Genomic DNA, 18,646 nt, shown 5'->3' with positions numbered 1-18,646 from the left:
ATAACGAATTTCATAAAAAGAGGTGTCTGTAACAAATGCGCAAACCTTTCTCAAGAGTACTTGAGGTCGACAGATTTGCCGGGCCACTTCTAACGCAGTCCAGCATCCCCGGTCTTGAGACCGATTCTACACACAGCGCTGGCACTTAATTGGCGGCGTGCCCAGCCCGAGAGTACACACACACACACACACACACACACACGCACAGATTTCACCCCGCGGTTCTCATTAAACTGCACGTCCTGGGTCAGAGGTCGTCACATAACAAGCGAGCGGACGGTTTGAGGACACAGTGGCACCGCTGCGCCGCTTTGACGCTCTTGGAGGGGGAACCGTGAATGAAGTCGGAGCTCCAGTAATGATCCAAACTCCTGAATGACTCCATTCAACTCAAAAACAGTGAGAGAAAAGGAAGGCCATGGAAAATGCCCGGACTGGAAGAGCTAAAAACAGCAGGCTACAAGGAGCAGGAGCAAAAGCTGCTCAAGTCAGCAAGAAAAGCCACTCACAAGCTATCTTATCGGCAGTACTGTGGAGCATTTTTTAGAGACAAAATGTGGCAAAAGAGTTATTTTAATAACTGATTTGGATCATTAATAAAAACTAAAGAATGCACGGCAAACCATTTGACAAAATTCTAAGCCGACCATAAATACATGATTATTTTACTATGTTAATGTACAAATGATTCTTTTTGTTTTGTTTTTTTCAATCGTGAAAATTTCAATACTCATATTTCTAGAAGGCATGTATCTGTAGTCAGCATTAGTAGCAATAATTTAAAATTGGACACTTTGTTTCATTTAAAAAATAAATAATAAAATAATATACATGATATATTCTTAGTTCTGCAATAATTTAGCCAATAAAACAATACAATACTGATCAACCGATAAACTAATAAACAGATTAAAATGACAAAAGCTACATTAAATACAAAAATAAATAGCCTATTGTTATAGCATTATGCAGCCCTACAAACAAGCACATTTACTAAACGGATGGTATTTATTTATTTATAGTTATATTTTTCTTTATTTTGCTTTATTTACTTTACTTTGCATTTTAATGAGAACTACAGGGAAAGTCGGATTGAGTAGTTAGGAAAGCCGCTAGTCTCTCTTCCCACTCACCGGTGATGTTGTAGCTGTAGTGAAAACAGCTTCGTGTTCAGGCAGGGCCTGGTCTGCATGCTGACCGACAGTCCTTCCTTTAGGCAGACGCAGCGCAAACGCCGCCTCTCTCCCGGTCTCCTCTTCCAGAACACGGCTTTGCAGATAAACGGACCGCTGTTCATCCAGGCCAGCAGCCTATACCCTCTGTATTTCCCTCAAGTTGTTCATTTACTGCCCAAAAAGTGACCTGCTCTTCATTTTTTATGCCACTATTTATGTCTCAATGTCAGCTGGCCTAAGTGAAACCATATAAGCCCAGGATAAATGATGCCCCTGTTCGCGTAAGCCAAAAAAATGTTATTGCTCAGACTGCCTGGCGTGGTTTAAAGGATTTCTTAGATGTCTCAGACGCTAGGATAAAAAAAAAAAGGAGTTGTTCGTGTTAATCAGTGTTGCTATTGTTTTTAAGGGGTTTTGAATAGTTATATTGAAATATAAGCATTAGATAAAAAAATGTAATATTGATGAATAATTATGAATAATTGAAATAAATATACTTTTGCATAAAAATTAAGTTCAAATTATAACTATATAATAAATAAGTAAATTAAAGATATAAAATAATACTTGTAAAATTACAAAAGCACAATTATTAACACTATTACAAATCAATTTCGGACCTAAATACAATAAACTATAACAAATACAAATATATTTTTCTAAAAAAAAAAATTAAATACTTATTACTTATTATAATTAGAAAATAATAATTGATAACTGAATTGTACATGTTAACTGAATTACTAAATCGATTTAAAAATTTAATTGAAGTAAAAACATTCAAAAGAAAATTTAATTGAAAACCTTCACAAGAATTCAATGTACAAACTGTTGTGTTAAAGTACTGCAATTAAAGGAAATAAAAATAAATAGAACACAAAAACTCTTAAAATGTATGTTTTAAACCTATAAAATAGAAAAATATTGTGCATAATGCTTTAAAATAGATGGATAGTGGTTTAGTTGTTTCTCTCTGAAAAATGTTTATGCTGTTTTTTGTTTCAGTTTTTTTATGACTGCAGACACCGCTTCTCTTTGGCAAATCTGACGCGCCAACAAACCGCTGAGACTTCTGAAGTATGAGCATTACAGGGTTTTTTCTGGAGAAGGCATAAATATTACGGAGATCAAAATGATGCAGAGTTTAAACGGATGTGAGAGCTAATCCTGACCAGGTCACACGGGTCCAGGGGCTCCAGTCGGACAGAGCACACAGTCCTCGACAGGCAGACGGCCGCCCCGCGGCATCTCCTCTGGATCACACAGATAGTCCTCCCATCAAGGCCGAGGGACCGCCCACCGTGTTCAACATACACCTGCAGACCGTCAAAGGCAGTAGAGTACAGGCGCAGTCCAGTAAAACATAAGGAAAGGCATCTCGGACGCCACCTGACTCTCTTCTGGTCTGAACGCCTCTTCCACAGCCCTTCAGATCCACGCTACTGACCTTCCACACGCCCAGGTTCAGCGACCCAGATATACTGACCGCAGTCGCCGACGCACGGGACCACCTCGCATACCCGAAACACCACGCAATACAACACTTCACTGGCGCAGATGAGAGCGCTGGAAAGAACCCGCCTCAGAGAAAGGTCAAGCTAAAATGTTACCGCTGCGGACCTGCTTGAGCTCTTTATTCCACACGTGCAGCACCACGCTTAATGCTAATGACTGCAGTTTTTGCAGCCACTAGAATTCAGGACATGTCTAAAAACAGTTTCTGTGATTTTCACAACAAATAAATAAAATTATTTAAAAAAATAAAAACAAAAACATAATAGAACAAAAAAACAAAAAAATAAATAAAAGCTAAATTAAATACAAAATAAATAAGCAAACAAACAAAATGTCCGATTAAAATAAATAATAAATAAAAACACATTACATTAAATAGAAAGCAAAATTGAACAAAAAATAAACAAACATTAAAATATGCATTAAAGGAAATAAAAGTGAAAATAAAATGCAAAACAAAAAATCAGCAAATTTATCTATCTATCTATCTATCTATCTATCTATCTATCTATCTATCTATCTATCTATCTATCTATCTATCTATCTATCTAAATAAATATTTTTAAGTGCACCAATTGCCAGTGCGCTATGTGGACACACAATTTGGAAAGTAGGCTACTTTTAAAATTTTAAGTCTAAATTTAAGACTAAATTAAAATTAAACTAGTTAACTAAGTTAATCACAATAAATAAAACACTTGAATATTAATAACAACTTATTGTCATAATTAGTTTAATTAAAAACACATGGTGGTAAATAAATAAAAACACACTAAAAGCAAAACAAATAAATATCCAGATTAATAAATAATAAATAAATAAAAAGACATTGAATTAATAGAAAGTAAAAGTAAATAAAATTAAAAACAAATATACAGATTAAAGTAAATAACAAATATACATTAAAGGAAATAAAAGTGGAAATTAAAATAATTAAAAATAACAAACAAACAAACAAACATACAGATTTAACTTTTCTAAATAAATAAATAAATAAATATTATTATATTATTATTTTATTATTTATATAATATTATTAATTATATAAATCCATTTATTTATTTAAGTGCACCAATTGTAAAAAGTAAAAAATGAAACAAATAAAAAAGACAGAAATGGCAGTAAACTGAAGAAAGTGTTTACCTGTGCCTGTAGCCGAGCAGCATTATTGGAGAGTTAGAAAATGTCATTATAACATCTGTGTGCAGAGACCAAAGCACCGTAGCAAACAGACTGTCTAGTTACAAATGCACTTTCTAATGTTGTTTCATTTTAAGAAACGCCACTGCTTGAACTCAACATGAAAATTTTGATTCTCACTTGTGCACACAAGTGTGGATTTCTCTTTTCTATCCATGTTTAAATATCGTCACTGCAAAACGACTCCAACCACTCCTAATAATCTCTTTAATTAATGAAAGAAAGCTGGAATTAAACCAATGCCAAGAATGCGACTTGTCAGAGCAAAGATCTCAGAACGCTTTGATGCGCGCTGCCTATTTCAGTAAATCAGTAAAACCCTAAAAAAACTAGAGATGAAAAGACAAGATTTCTAATAATGTAACATTCACTTGTGAACCTATTTTTGATCTTAATCGTGTGATTTTCATCAGAATAATCAGAGCCAACGGTTCCAGAATTTGAGGGAAATCCTTTTGAACTCTGTTCAAGCTCAGTGAACTGCCGATGTAGGCAGTATTTAAGATATCACAGGTGCACTAAGACGCCTTAAGCATGCTTGCTCGTTGATACTCTTTGACAAATTTGTAAAGTGTACCGCTCATATGTCCTTTGCAATCCCACATGCATTACAATGCAAATCCAAACTATGGTATCCAAAAATATAGCGATTTATAATTCATTCAACATCAAAAGCAGCGCTTAAATAGTTTAATCCAAATAAAAATATACTTTTTAATACAGCATTTGCACGTGATATGCACTCTTCGTGTCACTAATATACGTATATTAAAGATTGTATTCATATTTTCAGTTAGATATTGCATTAGTTTACTTTGTTTATTAATTTAATACATTTGTCTATCATTTATTCCTTTAATTTGGATCTGCTTTTAGCACTTATTGCTTTATTTGCCAAACGGTTTTCCGCTTTAGTTAACGCTAATAACGCCAATGCATTTATCGTACATTAGAGTTAGCAGACACACAAACATCTACAAACGCAGATTGCCATCCAAAACTGTATTTGTACGTGAATCTGATTTCAGTTTTGGTCGGCAGATTTTATTACTGCCGATCGCCAGGTGCTGGATCAGCAAAAGCAAGCACTGGCGCATAAGATTTAATCAATTTAATACCTTTGAAACTTTGATTTTATTACGCCTAACCCCTGAACCTCCATCTGTATAAAGCAATGGCATTTAACATCGCTTAAATTGGCTTCATTTACGACACGGAAGGGCTGTTTACCCGTTATGTGGTCCAGTTTCTCGGCAGCGGTCTTCTCCATTGTAAGGCTTTTCTCTCGAGCCATTTCGAACGAACTTTGACCTCGCTGCCACAGGATTTACTGCAGCGCCACCAGTTGACCATTCACTGAGTTTACAATCAGACGGGCAGGAACGGCGCAGGCCTCCTCGATGTACTCCTAAAAACATGGGGTTTTTATTAGCTTTAAACCACATAAACACCAAACACAAAAATAAATGCTTTACTTCAACATCACATTACCCGTTTACATTGTTACTTTAAACAAATGTATTAAAATGGCTGATATTGCTTTTGGGCTTTAAAGATTTTTTTTTTTTTACCAAAATCGTGACTTAGCTACTTGCTACAACATCCCAAAGCAAAAACCAGAGACCTTCTGGACAAACAGGTTAACCAGAAACAAAACGCCGCAACACTCAAACCCAGCTAACCCAGATTCCTAGCAGCTGGAACAAGTCGGCCTCACGAAGCAGTCAAAACTAATATCTTGACCAGCTAATGGCTATAAATAACTATCGCCAAGAAAACAAATTATCATCAAATGTAGCTGGATTTTCCTTAGGGTAATGATAAATTTAACAGACGTACTGATTAAACATGCCGCTTGGAAGAGGTTGAAATCTTGATTAAAAATGAAAGCAAGCGTGTACTCAGCTGGAGAACACACGAGGCTACGTGAAGTGAGAAGCCATCGTGGCATAAATAGGCATGTTTGTGGAGAGTTGGCTGCGGGGTCAGGAACGCGATATGCTTTAGCAGCTAATGCTGAATTTTATTACTGCTGTTTGCTCAAGCCATGTACTTCCCACTCATTTGGCTCAAGAGGATCTGCCTTTTCCGAGCACACACTGCAGGCCCACAAACGCGCGCTGTTATGCCGTCTCCGAGTTAATTGCATTCTTCGCAGCAGCTCAAGAGCGCCAACGCCAGCTCAAATGAAAGAAATCGCTGTTTCCAAAAATACCGTGGTAAATAATGCATTAGGAGATGGCTATTCCAGTTTCATTGGTCAGTTCGGCGTTCCAGTCATTCACAAGCATTAAAACAGCTACGATGTCAAGCATATGTTCACGTTATCACCGCATATTAACCTCAAGCTCAATCTATAAGAAACAGGGTTTTCGGCGAACACATGCGCGCTTAAATATCATCGCAACTTAACATTTGTGTCCTTACATTTTAATGATCCACTAACCACAGTGCATAGTAATACGGTCACACGTGAGATGATATATACACGTATAGATGGAGACAAATATGCTGTAATATATCTGCTCCTGCGTTACTGCTATACAAAGCCTGCTTCGATATTGTAAAAATAAGAGAAACACTCGGACAAGGTTTTAACCTTGTTTTTGTTTCCTAAAACAACCAGCTGGCCAGATTTATTCGCTTTATCTCTAGCCAAAACTAATTATTAAAAGCACTCGGAGCTTGCTGAGTGTTCATTTTGGGAGCTGCACGCAACCGGGTGTGAAACTACAGCGCAACTGCATGCAATAGAACAATTTAATGAGCACGCCTGTTATTTAATCAATTGATTTCACAAAGTAGCAAAAGAAAATGTGCGTATCCTGGAAATCAAAAGAAAAACTATTTAATTAAGTTATATACAGAAAACGTAAGGATCTCTGAGATTTTTGTATATTTGTTTGACAATTTGTATAGCAATTTTTTTCTGTAAATTATCATTATGAAAGCTGCATTACAATGTTTTCACTGACGATGGTTTGTCGGATTGGACGACATCTGGCTGAGATACAGCTATATTTGAAAATCTGAGATCCGAGGGCAGAAACAAACAAAAACAATCAAAATATTGAGAAATCTACCTTAAAGCTGTCCAAATAAAGTTGTTGTAATATATTTATCAAGAACATGATCTTACTTAACTATCCGTTAATCGCATTTGGCCTAAAAGAAAATCTATAATTTGTCCCGCATAACATATTTTTACTACAAATATACCTGTGCCATTTTTGACTGCTCATGTGTTTCAGGGTCACTTATGAACATTATATAAATTAATAAATTAAAATTATATATTTAAACATTCATATAAGATATTTAAATATAAATAAATAAATGATAATAAATGCAGTAATATATAGAGTATATATATATATATATATGTATATATATAAAGTATGTGTGTGTGTGTGTGTGTGTGTGTGTGTGTTTTGTGTTTTTGTTTTTTGACATTGTCAAGAATATCTAAAATAAAAGTAAACTCTATTTGTTTGAATATAATTAAAACAATTTATAAAAATATAGAATTAATACAATCTAATAAATGTTGAAATGTTATAAAATAAATGTTAACCTGTTGAAATGAATAAAACCTATTAAAAATTAGCATTAAATTAGCAAAATTATTATAATTGTATTAATTCAGAACATGTATTTTTAAAATTATGCATCAAATTTACTCATACAATTAAATACACATATGCAAAACATTTCAGAACTTAAAAGGGCCTAAAATAGGCATCAGTTTACATATACCATATCTACTTTTCTTTCTTTGAAAGAATAACCCAGACATATTCTCTAGTCCTAATTTAGCTGAAAACTGTTAAGAACAACGCCCAGCTCGACCTTTGACACTGAAAACTCGCCACGCCCCGCGCAGAACTAACACACACAATTCGACACGAGCTGTAAAACACGCTCCCAGGAAAATCAAACAATTAATCAGTGGTTTACAGCATCGTACCTGTCCGCCTCCGGAAAGATTGACCAGGATTCGACATGGCCGTGACGGGCCGGAGGAGAGAGATACACCGCAGAGACTCCAAATACCCCGCATAGTCACAATGCATCTGTATAAAGCTGCTCTCCGCCCCTTTGCCCCTAAGTGTTAAGACATGTCAGGCCCGCTCCACAGCTAACACAGAGTAAAACAAGCCCTACTGGCCATGCGCTGATTCCCAGACAACGCCTGGCCCTACGCCAGTTCAGTGGCGGCCTTGCCTTCACCAAACACGGGCGGATCCTGCGTTACCTTTTTGTGCCTGCAGTGACCTCATTCCTTCAACTCATCCGGCATCCTGTCTGAGCGCCGACCCCTGAAACGGCACAACTACAGATGCACACCAAAGAGTGAGTCATCGGAAAAGCAAGTTAGTCGTGACGGTTTCTTTACTCCTGAAAGCTTGTACAAAGACGCTGAACAATCGTGTTAAAAACATATATTAAAAAACTGTGGTTAAGGATTGGTACGTTTTTATGATTTAAAAACAAAATTGCTTAAATATTGTGAAATAGTATTATTGTTTAAATAAGTGCTTTATTTAGATTTGTATTAAAATATAATTTATTCCTGTGGTGCAAGCTGAATTTTCAGCATCATTACTCCAGTCTTCAGTGATTATAAGCTCAAGAAACATTCATTGTTATTATCAATGCTGAAAACAGTAGTGCTGCTTATACTTTATAGATACTCATGATAAAATATTTTTCTTAATGAAAATATTAAGAACACACACATATGTAAAGTAATTTACTTCTCATTATTCATTTTCATCATTTCATTATTTATGAAGTATTTCATAACGCATATCGCCATTTTATCAACGTTCAATAATCTATACTCGATTACATGGTTTTATTTACATAAAGCCAATTTTAGACATATTGCAAACGATATTCAAAAATATAGTGAATAAACGCACATTAAAGTATGAAATGGCTGCATATACTCCTAAAACAGTAAAAGGGACACTCCGCTTAACTGCCGTACATGTTGCCATTAGATTAAAATGTCAGAAAACAAGTCTGAAATAAACAAGGCGTTTAGGTTTAGCCTTTTTTTTGGGAGAAGAGGAGTAAGAGATTTAATGATTCACTTAATAGCCCCGAGGCGGCGTGTAAGACAGAGATTTCTGTTAAAAAGAACTGTAGAGATAAACTACAGAAAAAGAAAGAGAGACAGAGAGAGAACGGCTCCATTCCCGAAACCTGGCATGCTGCCTTCTAAGACGGCATCTCACCCAGATGATAAAACGCCACAAGTGACTGATTGGGGCGCTCTAAGATCTGGCTTGTCTAATGCTATTAAACACACGCAAAGTAAAGCATTTGAATTTTTCATAGCCTTATCAATATCTGTGCTGTGTTTTTTGGTGAATTATATTTAGAATCAACACATCAAAGCTGTTGTCTTTTTCTATGGAAGATGCATGTAGTATAGCTGCCTTAAATGCCTACGCAGGAGCACACTGGAACACAGCTTTTGACAGAGAGAGAGAGTAACGAGTCTTGATGGATGACATCACTCACGCTGAAGATGTGTGTGTGTGTGTGTGTGTGTGTGTGTCCCGGAGGCATTCGGGACGCCGGGGACCCTGGTACAGCTCAGATTACAAGCCAGGATTTCTGATGTTTTCCCCGAAAATTATTTTGACTTTGAATCACCAAGTGGAGTCAAACGCCAAGATTTGAAACTCCTGGGAAATAAAGGAGGAAGCAACTGAATAATGTAAACATTCGAGCCAAGATTATTTTAAGCCTAATCGTACTTCATAAAAATTTCACTTGTTACTGCTAATCAGTCAGGATAACATCAAATCATCATTATTATTTGTATTCATTATTGATGTCTGCCTAGTCGAAATACATTATTAATATACCGCTGCCCACAGAATCATATACCTCATCTAGTAAAGACGCCCTGTCTTAAAATAAACCAGTACTCAAGTGTTGGGGCCAGATTATCATTTATGATTCATATTAGACTAGAAGTTACTAGTTAACTGGCAAGTGACACATTTTAAATAGAATAATATTGCTATATTTAATAACATGTATTCTCTATATTGTATATAATATATTTTATAATAAATGTGTGTGTATCAGAATATTTAATATGTATATATAAATACAAAAATTATATATGTAGAGTTATATATATATATATATATATATATATATATATATATATATATATATATATATATATATATATATATATATATATGTATATGTATATATGTGCATATGTGTTTTTGTATATGTATACATATATGTATACACATATATTGTATATTACTATATATATATATATATATATATATATATATATATATATATATATATATGTGTGTGTGTTTATATATATATATATATATATATATATATATTTAAATCAAATCTTTATAATAAAAATAAAAATAAAATATGAAATAAAAGTATAAATAAAAATCTATAAATTGTGTGTATGTATGCATGAGTGAGAGTATATATATATATATATATATATATATATATATATATATATATATATATTTAAATCAAATCTTCATATTAAAATTACAAACACTACATATATAAAGATATCTACTATATAAATATAAAGAATGAATATATAAAGAAACTTTTAATACCCATTGTAAATCTAAGAACATTATAAGTACTTTATAAGTATAAAAATACATATATAAACAATATTTATAATACAACACCAATTTCTACCTCGATTTCATGAAATCATTTGTACATTCAAAGCACTTTTTGACATGTATTACCTGAATAAGAAGTCACTCGGGCTTGTCGGCACTACAAAGTGGCCGAAAGCGCTGTAAAATCAAGAGTATCTGTCAGCGTTAATGTCAGCTTTGATTAGACTGGTCCGGTACAGCTACAGGTCTGTAATGAGGGTCGAGATTTATACCTGCAGATCAGCAGGGTGCAACAGACACTCAGGCAGAGACAAAGTCAGCAGCAGCGCCTGGCACTCATTCAGTCTGCTCGTCATCCAAATAACAAGATTAAGTGAGCAATGCACCAAAAAGATCTACGAACAGAGAGAGACTGAAGCAAAGACAGAGGAGAGAAGAGCAAAGGTTACGAGAGAGGCAAATTAATAGGATGAAACAACACATGATCAACTGAAGACGTGATCTACCTGTCCTTAAATGTCACGCTTATAGCCAGACTAAAGCTGCAATTTGACTTCGATCGCTGCACTCAGCAAACTTGACACTAACGCTGATTTTTTCATACTTTTTTTGCAACCATAATTTTTTAGAATTACAGTTTGATTTCATAAAATTCAAAAAGCAGCTTACATAAAGATGTAAAGAACATATAAATTTCTATTTAAAAATGAAACAACAATGATTTTAAGCTGCTAAGTAAAATAAAAAGTTAAAAATTTTAATAAATTTAAATAAAATAATAATTTTACATTTAATGCTTCTGTTACTTATATTATCAGCTTAAATAAACTAAAAATAAATAAATACTATATTAAGACTAGTATTAATTTGTATATTATTTACTATATTACTAGTATATTAATACTAGTAAATGAATGAAATAAAAATAAAACAATAAAAATATTATTAAGCTCCAGTTTTACATACTTGATAATAATAATAATACATACAACACAATCATAAGGATTAAATACATAAACACACAAACCTTTTAATATAGAGCTTCATGATTATATTATTTAAAAGCCCACTATTTAAGTGCTGTAAGCATTACAACTGGTGCTTGCAGTACTTATATTATCAAAAACATGGTTGAATAACATAATCATAAATGCTGTATTAGGAATTGGAAAAATTATTTTATTAAAAAAAAAAAAAAAAATATATATATATATATATATATATATATATATATATATATATATATATATATATATATATATATATATATATTTGTCATTTTTTTAATGAAAATTAAACATGAAGTATTTTTTTTGTACGCTGAAATGTTATTGTTACATTTTAATAAGCAATATTTACAATGTATATTTTCAAGATTTAAAAAAAATATTTTTAATCTTTTAATCTTTTAAAAATCCACTTATTTAAAAATAATCTTTGCTTAGTACGCCTGCAAGGCCAACGATCTAAACCACAATCTCCACAGAAGGGAATTTAACCCACGGCTTATTTGGCTTAGTTTCATGAACTAGTTCAGTGGCAGTTCAGGAAGGTTACTCAGCCTGTCTAAGGCCGAAGATCGCATCACGGCCGTTACAGCCGCTCCACGGAGTCTGTTGTCCTGGTCGTAGCACAATTACGGCCTGATAGCGGCTCCGCCCGCACTTTTCACGTCTCTCACGCCTCCCAACACCTTCCGCCGGTGGCCCGCGGAGCGCTTCTCCACGCGCCCTCGGGCAGGATGCAGTCAGACCAGTTCCCACCGGGCTGGGCGTTTGTGGCATTTGTCACATGGGCAGTACTGGCCCCGCCTACGGGTACATCTGGCTGTTCTTGCACTTGTCCTTCTTGCTTTTTCCCTGTAATCAGAGGAAGTAAGTGTTGATTACGGCACCACTACGCTGGTCACTGAATGAGTTCTGCTAATGCTGAGGTCACCTCTAAACTGTCTGCCATCTAGATCCACAATGCCCCCGTAGCTGCACGACTGGCTAGACTAATACTCGCAAAATACTAATTATATACTCATGATTTTTGAACACACATGAGTAAATAACAGGCTAAGCATCACCTTATGATATGTTCAGAGGTTTTAGTTGGCAATATATATATATATATATATATATATATATATATATATATATATATATATATATATATATATATATATATATATGTTGTTATATAGATGTATATAAATAAATGTTACTGGAATATGAAAAATTATAATATATACTTCAAAGTTCGGGTCTTAACAGTCTTAAAATTAATACTTTTATTTAGCAAGGACACTTTCAATTGATTGAAAGTGACAGCAAGGATATTTAAAATGTTACAAATTATTTTAATTTCAAATAAATGCTGTTCTCAATACTACTTAAAATAAAAAACAAAAAATAAGCGCTTGCACTTCTGAATTCATTAAATGTTAAAATATTTAAATTGTAACACATTTCACGCTAATACTGGTTATACTGTATTTTTTGATCAAATTATTTCAATAATTTTTCATTATTCTAAACCAATTTTTTTAGATATTTTATTTGCACACATATTTTGTATACACTTTATATTTTAAGTTTGATATTTAATTTATATATGTCTATATATTTTGTGTTCATTTATTTTTCCGCTTATCTATTTTAGTCAGTTGAACTACATTAAAATGAGAAATGTTCAACACTTAAATTAAATAATTTCTTTTAATTAAATTATTAAATTAAATTATTTTAATGTTACTTTAGTTTCAGTTGTCTTAAGATATTTATTTTATTCTTTTACTAATCTGACATTTTAAACAACTGTATGAATATCAAGTTATTTTCAATATTGTACAAAATAAAAATAAAACATGTATTTCGGCCAATAAATACATTTAAATATTTTATGGCCTATGATAATGATAATGTATATATCAAAGCATGTATAACGGAATGAACCCATTTGCTTCCAATAATGCTAATAAGTCATTCATCATTTAGTGGAAATAATTTCCATTTTGGGATGGAAGCAGCAACCTCTGAGTTGGAAGCACAGTGTTAATGATGCATATGTCCTAATTACCCACGAGAGCTCTCCTCTCGTACGGGACCCCTACGCAGTCCGGAGGTGCAGGGAGAGAACTTGACCAGCTGGTGAGCTGGCAGTCGTCTCGACACGGTAGCTGGCAGGGCTGGCTTCATCACCGGCATGCTGCTGGCAAACTTCAGACACCGAACCACATCAGCCACTGCACCAAATCCAGCCGCCTACACGAGATAGCTGCAGATCACACACACAAAACACAGCCCTCAGACTCTGTTGATTACACACAGCACCGGCGCAGGAACAGGCTTGATGCTTATTTACAGAAATGGGATGCTTAGAGAAAGAGAAAGTAGACAGAGAGAGAGAGAGCGCCATGCTGTTCACTGACTGTGGAAACCAGTTTAAATTATGCATTACATTTCTCTAGCTATATAACTAAATGATTTTTTCACCATCTGTCTTACTATTATTACTACGCTGAAAACATATTATAGAAATACTTTGAGGAATGTCTGTGTAATTATCCACAAGATTAAGACAATATATAGCCAGATACTTGAGTTCACTGTAGAATTTATAAAATACATGCTATATATAATAAAGCTAATATATATATATATATATATATATATATATATATATATATATATATATATATATATATATATATATATATATATATATTAATATAGTATATATATATATATATATATATATATATATATATATATATAAATTAGCTTATTATATATTATATATAACATTTTAGTTTTTTATAATTCTACAGAGAATTTATAATTTTATATCAGTTTTTCAAACCATTTTAATTCATATATATATATATATGAATTAAAATGGTTTTGAAAGGCTGATTCAAAACTTTTATATGTTATTTAATACCTTATGCAATAACATTAATATTAACTAAGTTTATTCATTTAAATTTATGTTTAAAAGGAAAGTACATTGTACCATTGATCAAAAAGTAAAAAAAGATAAATTCAGAGAGCTGATAATTTTTTTTTATACTATTATTACTAAGATTTAATGCTGTATACACTGAGATATGATTAGTTTTAAAGAAAAGTATTTTTTTTTATTTAAATGATTAATTGTATGTAAATAATGTATTGATTAAATACTATATAAGGACTGGCTCTATACAAAACAAAAACAATTAGATTGCTATTAACCTGGGTCACCATAACCAGTTCAATCTTAATTGTTAAACTGCTCTTAATATCTCTCTAATGTCTTCAAAATGATTGTTTCAGAAAGCTTCTACTACATCTGTAAAGACAGGCCTGTCAAGCTGCTGTCATTCAGATGAGGCTGTGTAATCTATTAAGGCAAATGAGTCACGTCGGTGGTGACGTGAGACGAAGTAAACAGAACCATTAGGTCAAACTTCAGGCCACTGGCAGAGAGTTCAATAGTGTGATGATTGGCAAGACACCGTGACGTTCTTCCGCGCACTGTCAAGAGCAATCAGATCAAGAGATTGAAGGATTGCTTCTGCCTGACACGCACTGAAGGGGCAAATGTGAAGTCTAACGTGACGGAAGCCCCGCCAGACCAATATCATCTGTAAGGAGGATAATGCATAATAAAGTCTTCCGCCGCTTCACCAATGACAGGGATGTGAAAAGAACTGACAAATAAAGAAAAGAGCATCTAGAACAGTCATGAAAATCTTTGCCAATCTCAGCTTGAAAACTCGAAAACAGTAATAGGGTTTTTGAAAGCGAGCAGGAATAAAGCAGAACGCTGAAGGAGAGAAAGCAATCCACAGATTCGAGTGGAGTTGAGAAACAAGCGCACATCCACAATGTGCCAAAAGTGCTTCTATTTTGCACCACTCGGTGTTGGTTTGATAAACTTAAGATCATTTAAGAAGCCCATCTGCAAGCTGTTTTGAGACACCACATGAATATGAAGCAAGGTGCGCTTTAACATACTACCACTGTATTTAAAAATGTATTTAATTTTAATTAACTATTTAATCAACTATCTTGTGAAGAGTGCAAAGATCACCATTTAGCATTACATTGAACCCATCTTTCATATAACTCAGTACACTCAGTAAGTTGTACGAAAGTGTATGAATGATGGGTCAAAGTATTCTTACAAGTGGTGCTTCAAAATACACTTTCACAAAAGATAGTACAGTCAGTATGTAAAGAGTGCACAGGAGTTCATATTCACGGTGTCTCAAAACAGCACAACGGAGTGCTTAAATGATCTTAAGTTCATCAAAACGAAGGTTTTTAGTATATTTAGTAAAGTAAACAAAATGAGTGCACTTTATGTACACTATGGAAGTGCGCTGTTTTTCTACCTAGATCGGAGTGTTATACCAAATGTATGGATTTCGGACACAGTGTCTAAAATACTGTTTTGAAATACTTTTTAGCTGTGAAATCTCATGCAGTATCGCTGCAGAATAAATTGTGCACGCCTGGGTCTTCGAGTTGCTTTAGCATCATTATGCAAATATACACATATTCTGCGTGAGAATTTTGCCTGGCTGTAATCCCTGGAGTGCAGGTAAGGTTGGTGAATAAGACTGGGAATACTGCGGCGTTTAGCGATTGCAGTGTGTAACACAATTTGGTTTGGACTCCAGCTCCACAGTTCTCCTGAGTCTCTTTTAGTCTCCTATGGATGCTCCAAGGACCAGCTGACATTTACGCCACTTGGTGCGCTTCCACCTGCAATTTCAAAGTTATGCCATTCTAATTATTGGTAGAGGTTGATCAGTTAGTGCGCTGGAAATCCTAATTAGCTGCCTTAACTTGAAAAACTATCAGTCTTGGAAAATGAACTCATTTGAATTAGGCTGCCCACAATCTGATAACTCTTTTTTCTTTTTTTACCTAACATCCTTTCTTTTCATCAGGATTAACCATTTCGCTACAGAGAAGTAAAAAGCAAGCTTGAGCAAGCTGGAGCAAATGATGACAGAATCTTCATTCTGGGGTGAACCATTTCTGTAAGTGAGCACATCTTTATTTACTCAGAAAGGTAAGTTTTGGCAAAATCTATGCTGTAACGTCAATAAATGATAATCCAGCAAAGAATAGCTGATAGCAGAGTCTGTGCTCATGCGTGAAGATGTACCTGTAACCGGACAGACAGATGGAGTCGCATTAGTCTTTCTCTCTTCATAAAGGACTTCTGGACACTCCTGACCTCCATTAGCTGGCATCTGGATGATCACTCGATAAGCGATACTGTTTTATTCTTTGCCCCATTTACACCTGCCGCTTTAAACACTAACTTAATGTCGTGATATATACAAGACAGATTCATTAGACATAAAGGAGTATGATGGACAGACAGATGGTGTAGATGTACAGAACAAGATGATAGAAAGAATGACCAAATGACAGATTAAAAAATAGAATGGATAATAAATGGATAAAATATAAGGAATAATGGGTAGATAAATATAACAGTACATGTAACAAATTAAGAAATTATACACAGCTAAAACAGATAACTACATACATAGATAGATAGATAGATAGATAGATAGATAGATAGATAGATAGATAGAATGAATGAATGAATGAATGAATGATAGAATAGATAGACAATGGATGAATACATGGTAAATGGAGACATACAGAAATGAAGAAATGAATTAGATATAGTAGATAGATAACAATGTAGAGAACAAACAACAAAAACAAACAAATTGTATTTATAACTATCAAACGATAGATAGATACACTGTAAAAAAAAAAAACCCAAAAAAACCCTTAAAACTCCAGATTTTATGGCAACCAGCTTCAGCTGATTTCTGAGTTGTCTCAACTTATTTTTGTAGGAGTTTTCTCACCTTGTTATACAAACATAAAACAAGAAGTTGAGAAAACTCAAAAAATCTGCTTGGTTGCCTTAAAAGTTTGCTCAACTTTTTTTACATTGTAGATAACAGATGATATATAGATAAATATAAAGGAACAATGGGTAAGATAGACAAAGCGACAAAATATGATGAATGGATGGATGGATGGATGGATGGGTGGATGGATGAATGGATGGATGGTGGATGAATGGATGGATGGATGGGTGGATGGATGGATGGATGGATGGATGGATGGATGGATGGATGGTGGATGGATGGATGGATGGATGGATGGATGGATGGATGGATGGGTGGATGGATGGATGGATGGGTGGTGGATGGATGGATGGATGGATGGATGGATGGATGGATGGGTGGATGGATGGATGGATGGATGGATGGGTGGATGGGTGGATGGATGGATGGATGGGTGGATGGGTGGATGGATGGATGGATGGGTGGATGGATGGATGGGTGGATGGATGGATGGATGGATGGATGGATGGATGGATGGGTGGAACAACAGATACAAGATACATATAAGGTTAAAACAATAGCTACGTTGATATCACGGATGGACAGATGTGGTGTACCTGCTTCACAGGAAGTGGGGCACTCTGTCCATTCACTGAAAGAGATGTGACTATACAGTCTCTCTTGCAGGGCAGCAGACAGGGTCTCACTGACTCCGGCCGGAGGGGCAGGGACATCTGAAACATCACAGACACCGAGAGATCAGCAGGGCGCTCAGCATAACGTGTGTTTTGATCACCGGAAGCAAAGAGACCAATCAGCCAAACGAGATTCGTTATCAGACTTAACTACTGCAGGTCAACTGATCACACATCAGCTCAGACACCGGGCCAGAAAGATCTTCCTAACGGATGTTTTAGAGAAATACTGTCTATCTTTATCACAGCATTTTCTGCTCTTCCTCTCTGACCCTTCAAAAGAAACCAGCCATTACTGCTGTGCTTGGGCCTGCACGAGATCTTTGGGAAACACTATAGCACACACAGTTCTTCCAATATGCTTTTTAACTGCTCCATCCTTCAATAACATGTTAAGCATTACATTCACTGCATTAAATAATCAGCACTGAAAATGCACACCGCATCTCAGAAAACTAGAGTCATTTTGTGAGTCATTTCAAATTTTCCACTTCAACGTGTTAAATCAACTCAAGATTTAGTCTCCGCATGACATTTATTTTTGCATTAAGATTT

General features: G+C 34.5%; 1 pseudogene; it reads right to left on the bottom strand.

The window, feature by feature from the left end:
* The window catches only part of LOC122360890, a 108,932-nt pseudogene that overhangs the window by 10,221 nt on the left and 80,065 nt on the right, over positions 1-18,646 (bottom strand).

The sequence above is a fragment of the Puntigrus tetrazona genome, chromosome 16 (assembly GCF_018831695.1).
Source record: "Puntigrus tetrazona isolate hp1 chromosome 16, ASM1883169v1, whole genome shotgun sequence".
NCBI classification, from domain to species: domain Eukaryota; kingdom Metazoa; phylum Chordata; class Actinopteri; order Cypriniformes; family Cyprinidae; genus Puntigrus; species Puntigrus tetrazona.
This window is presented reverse-complemented; position numbering and strand designations above follow the sequence as displayed.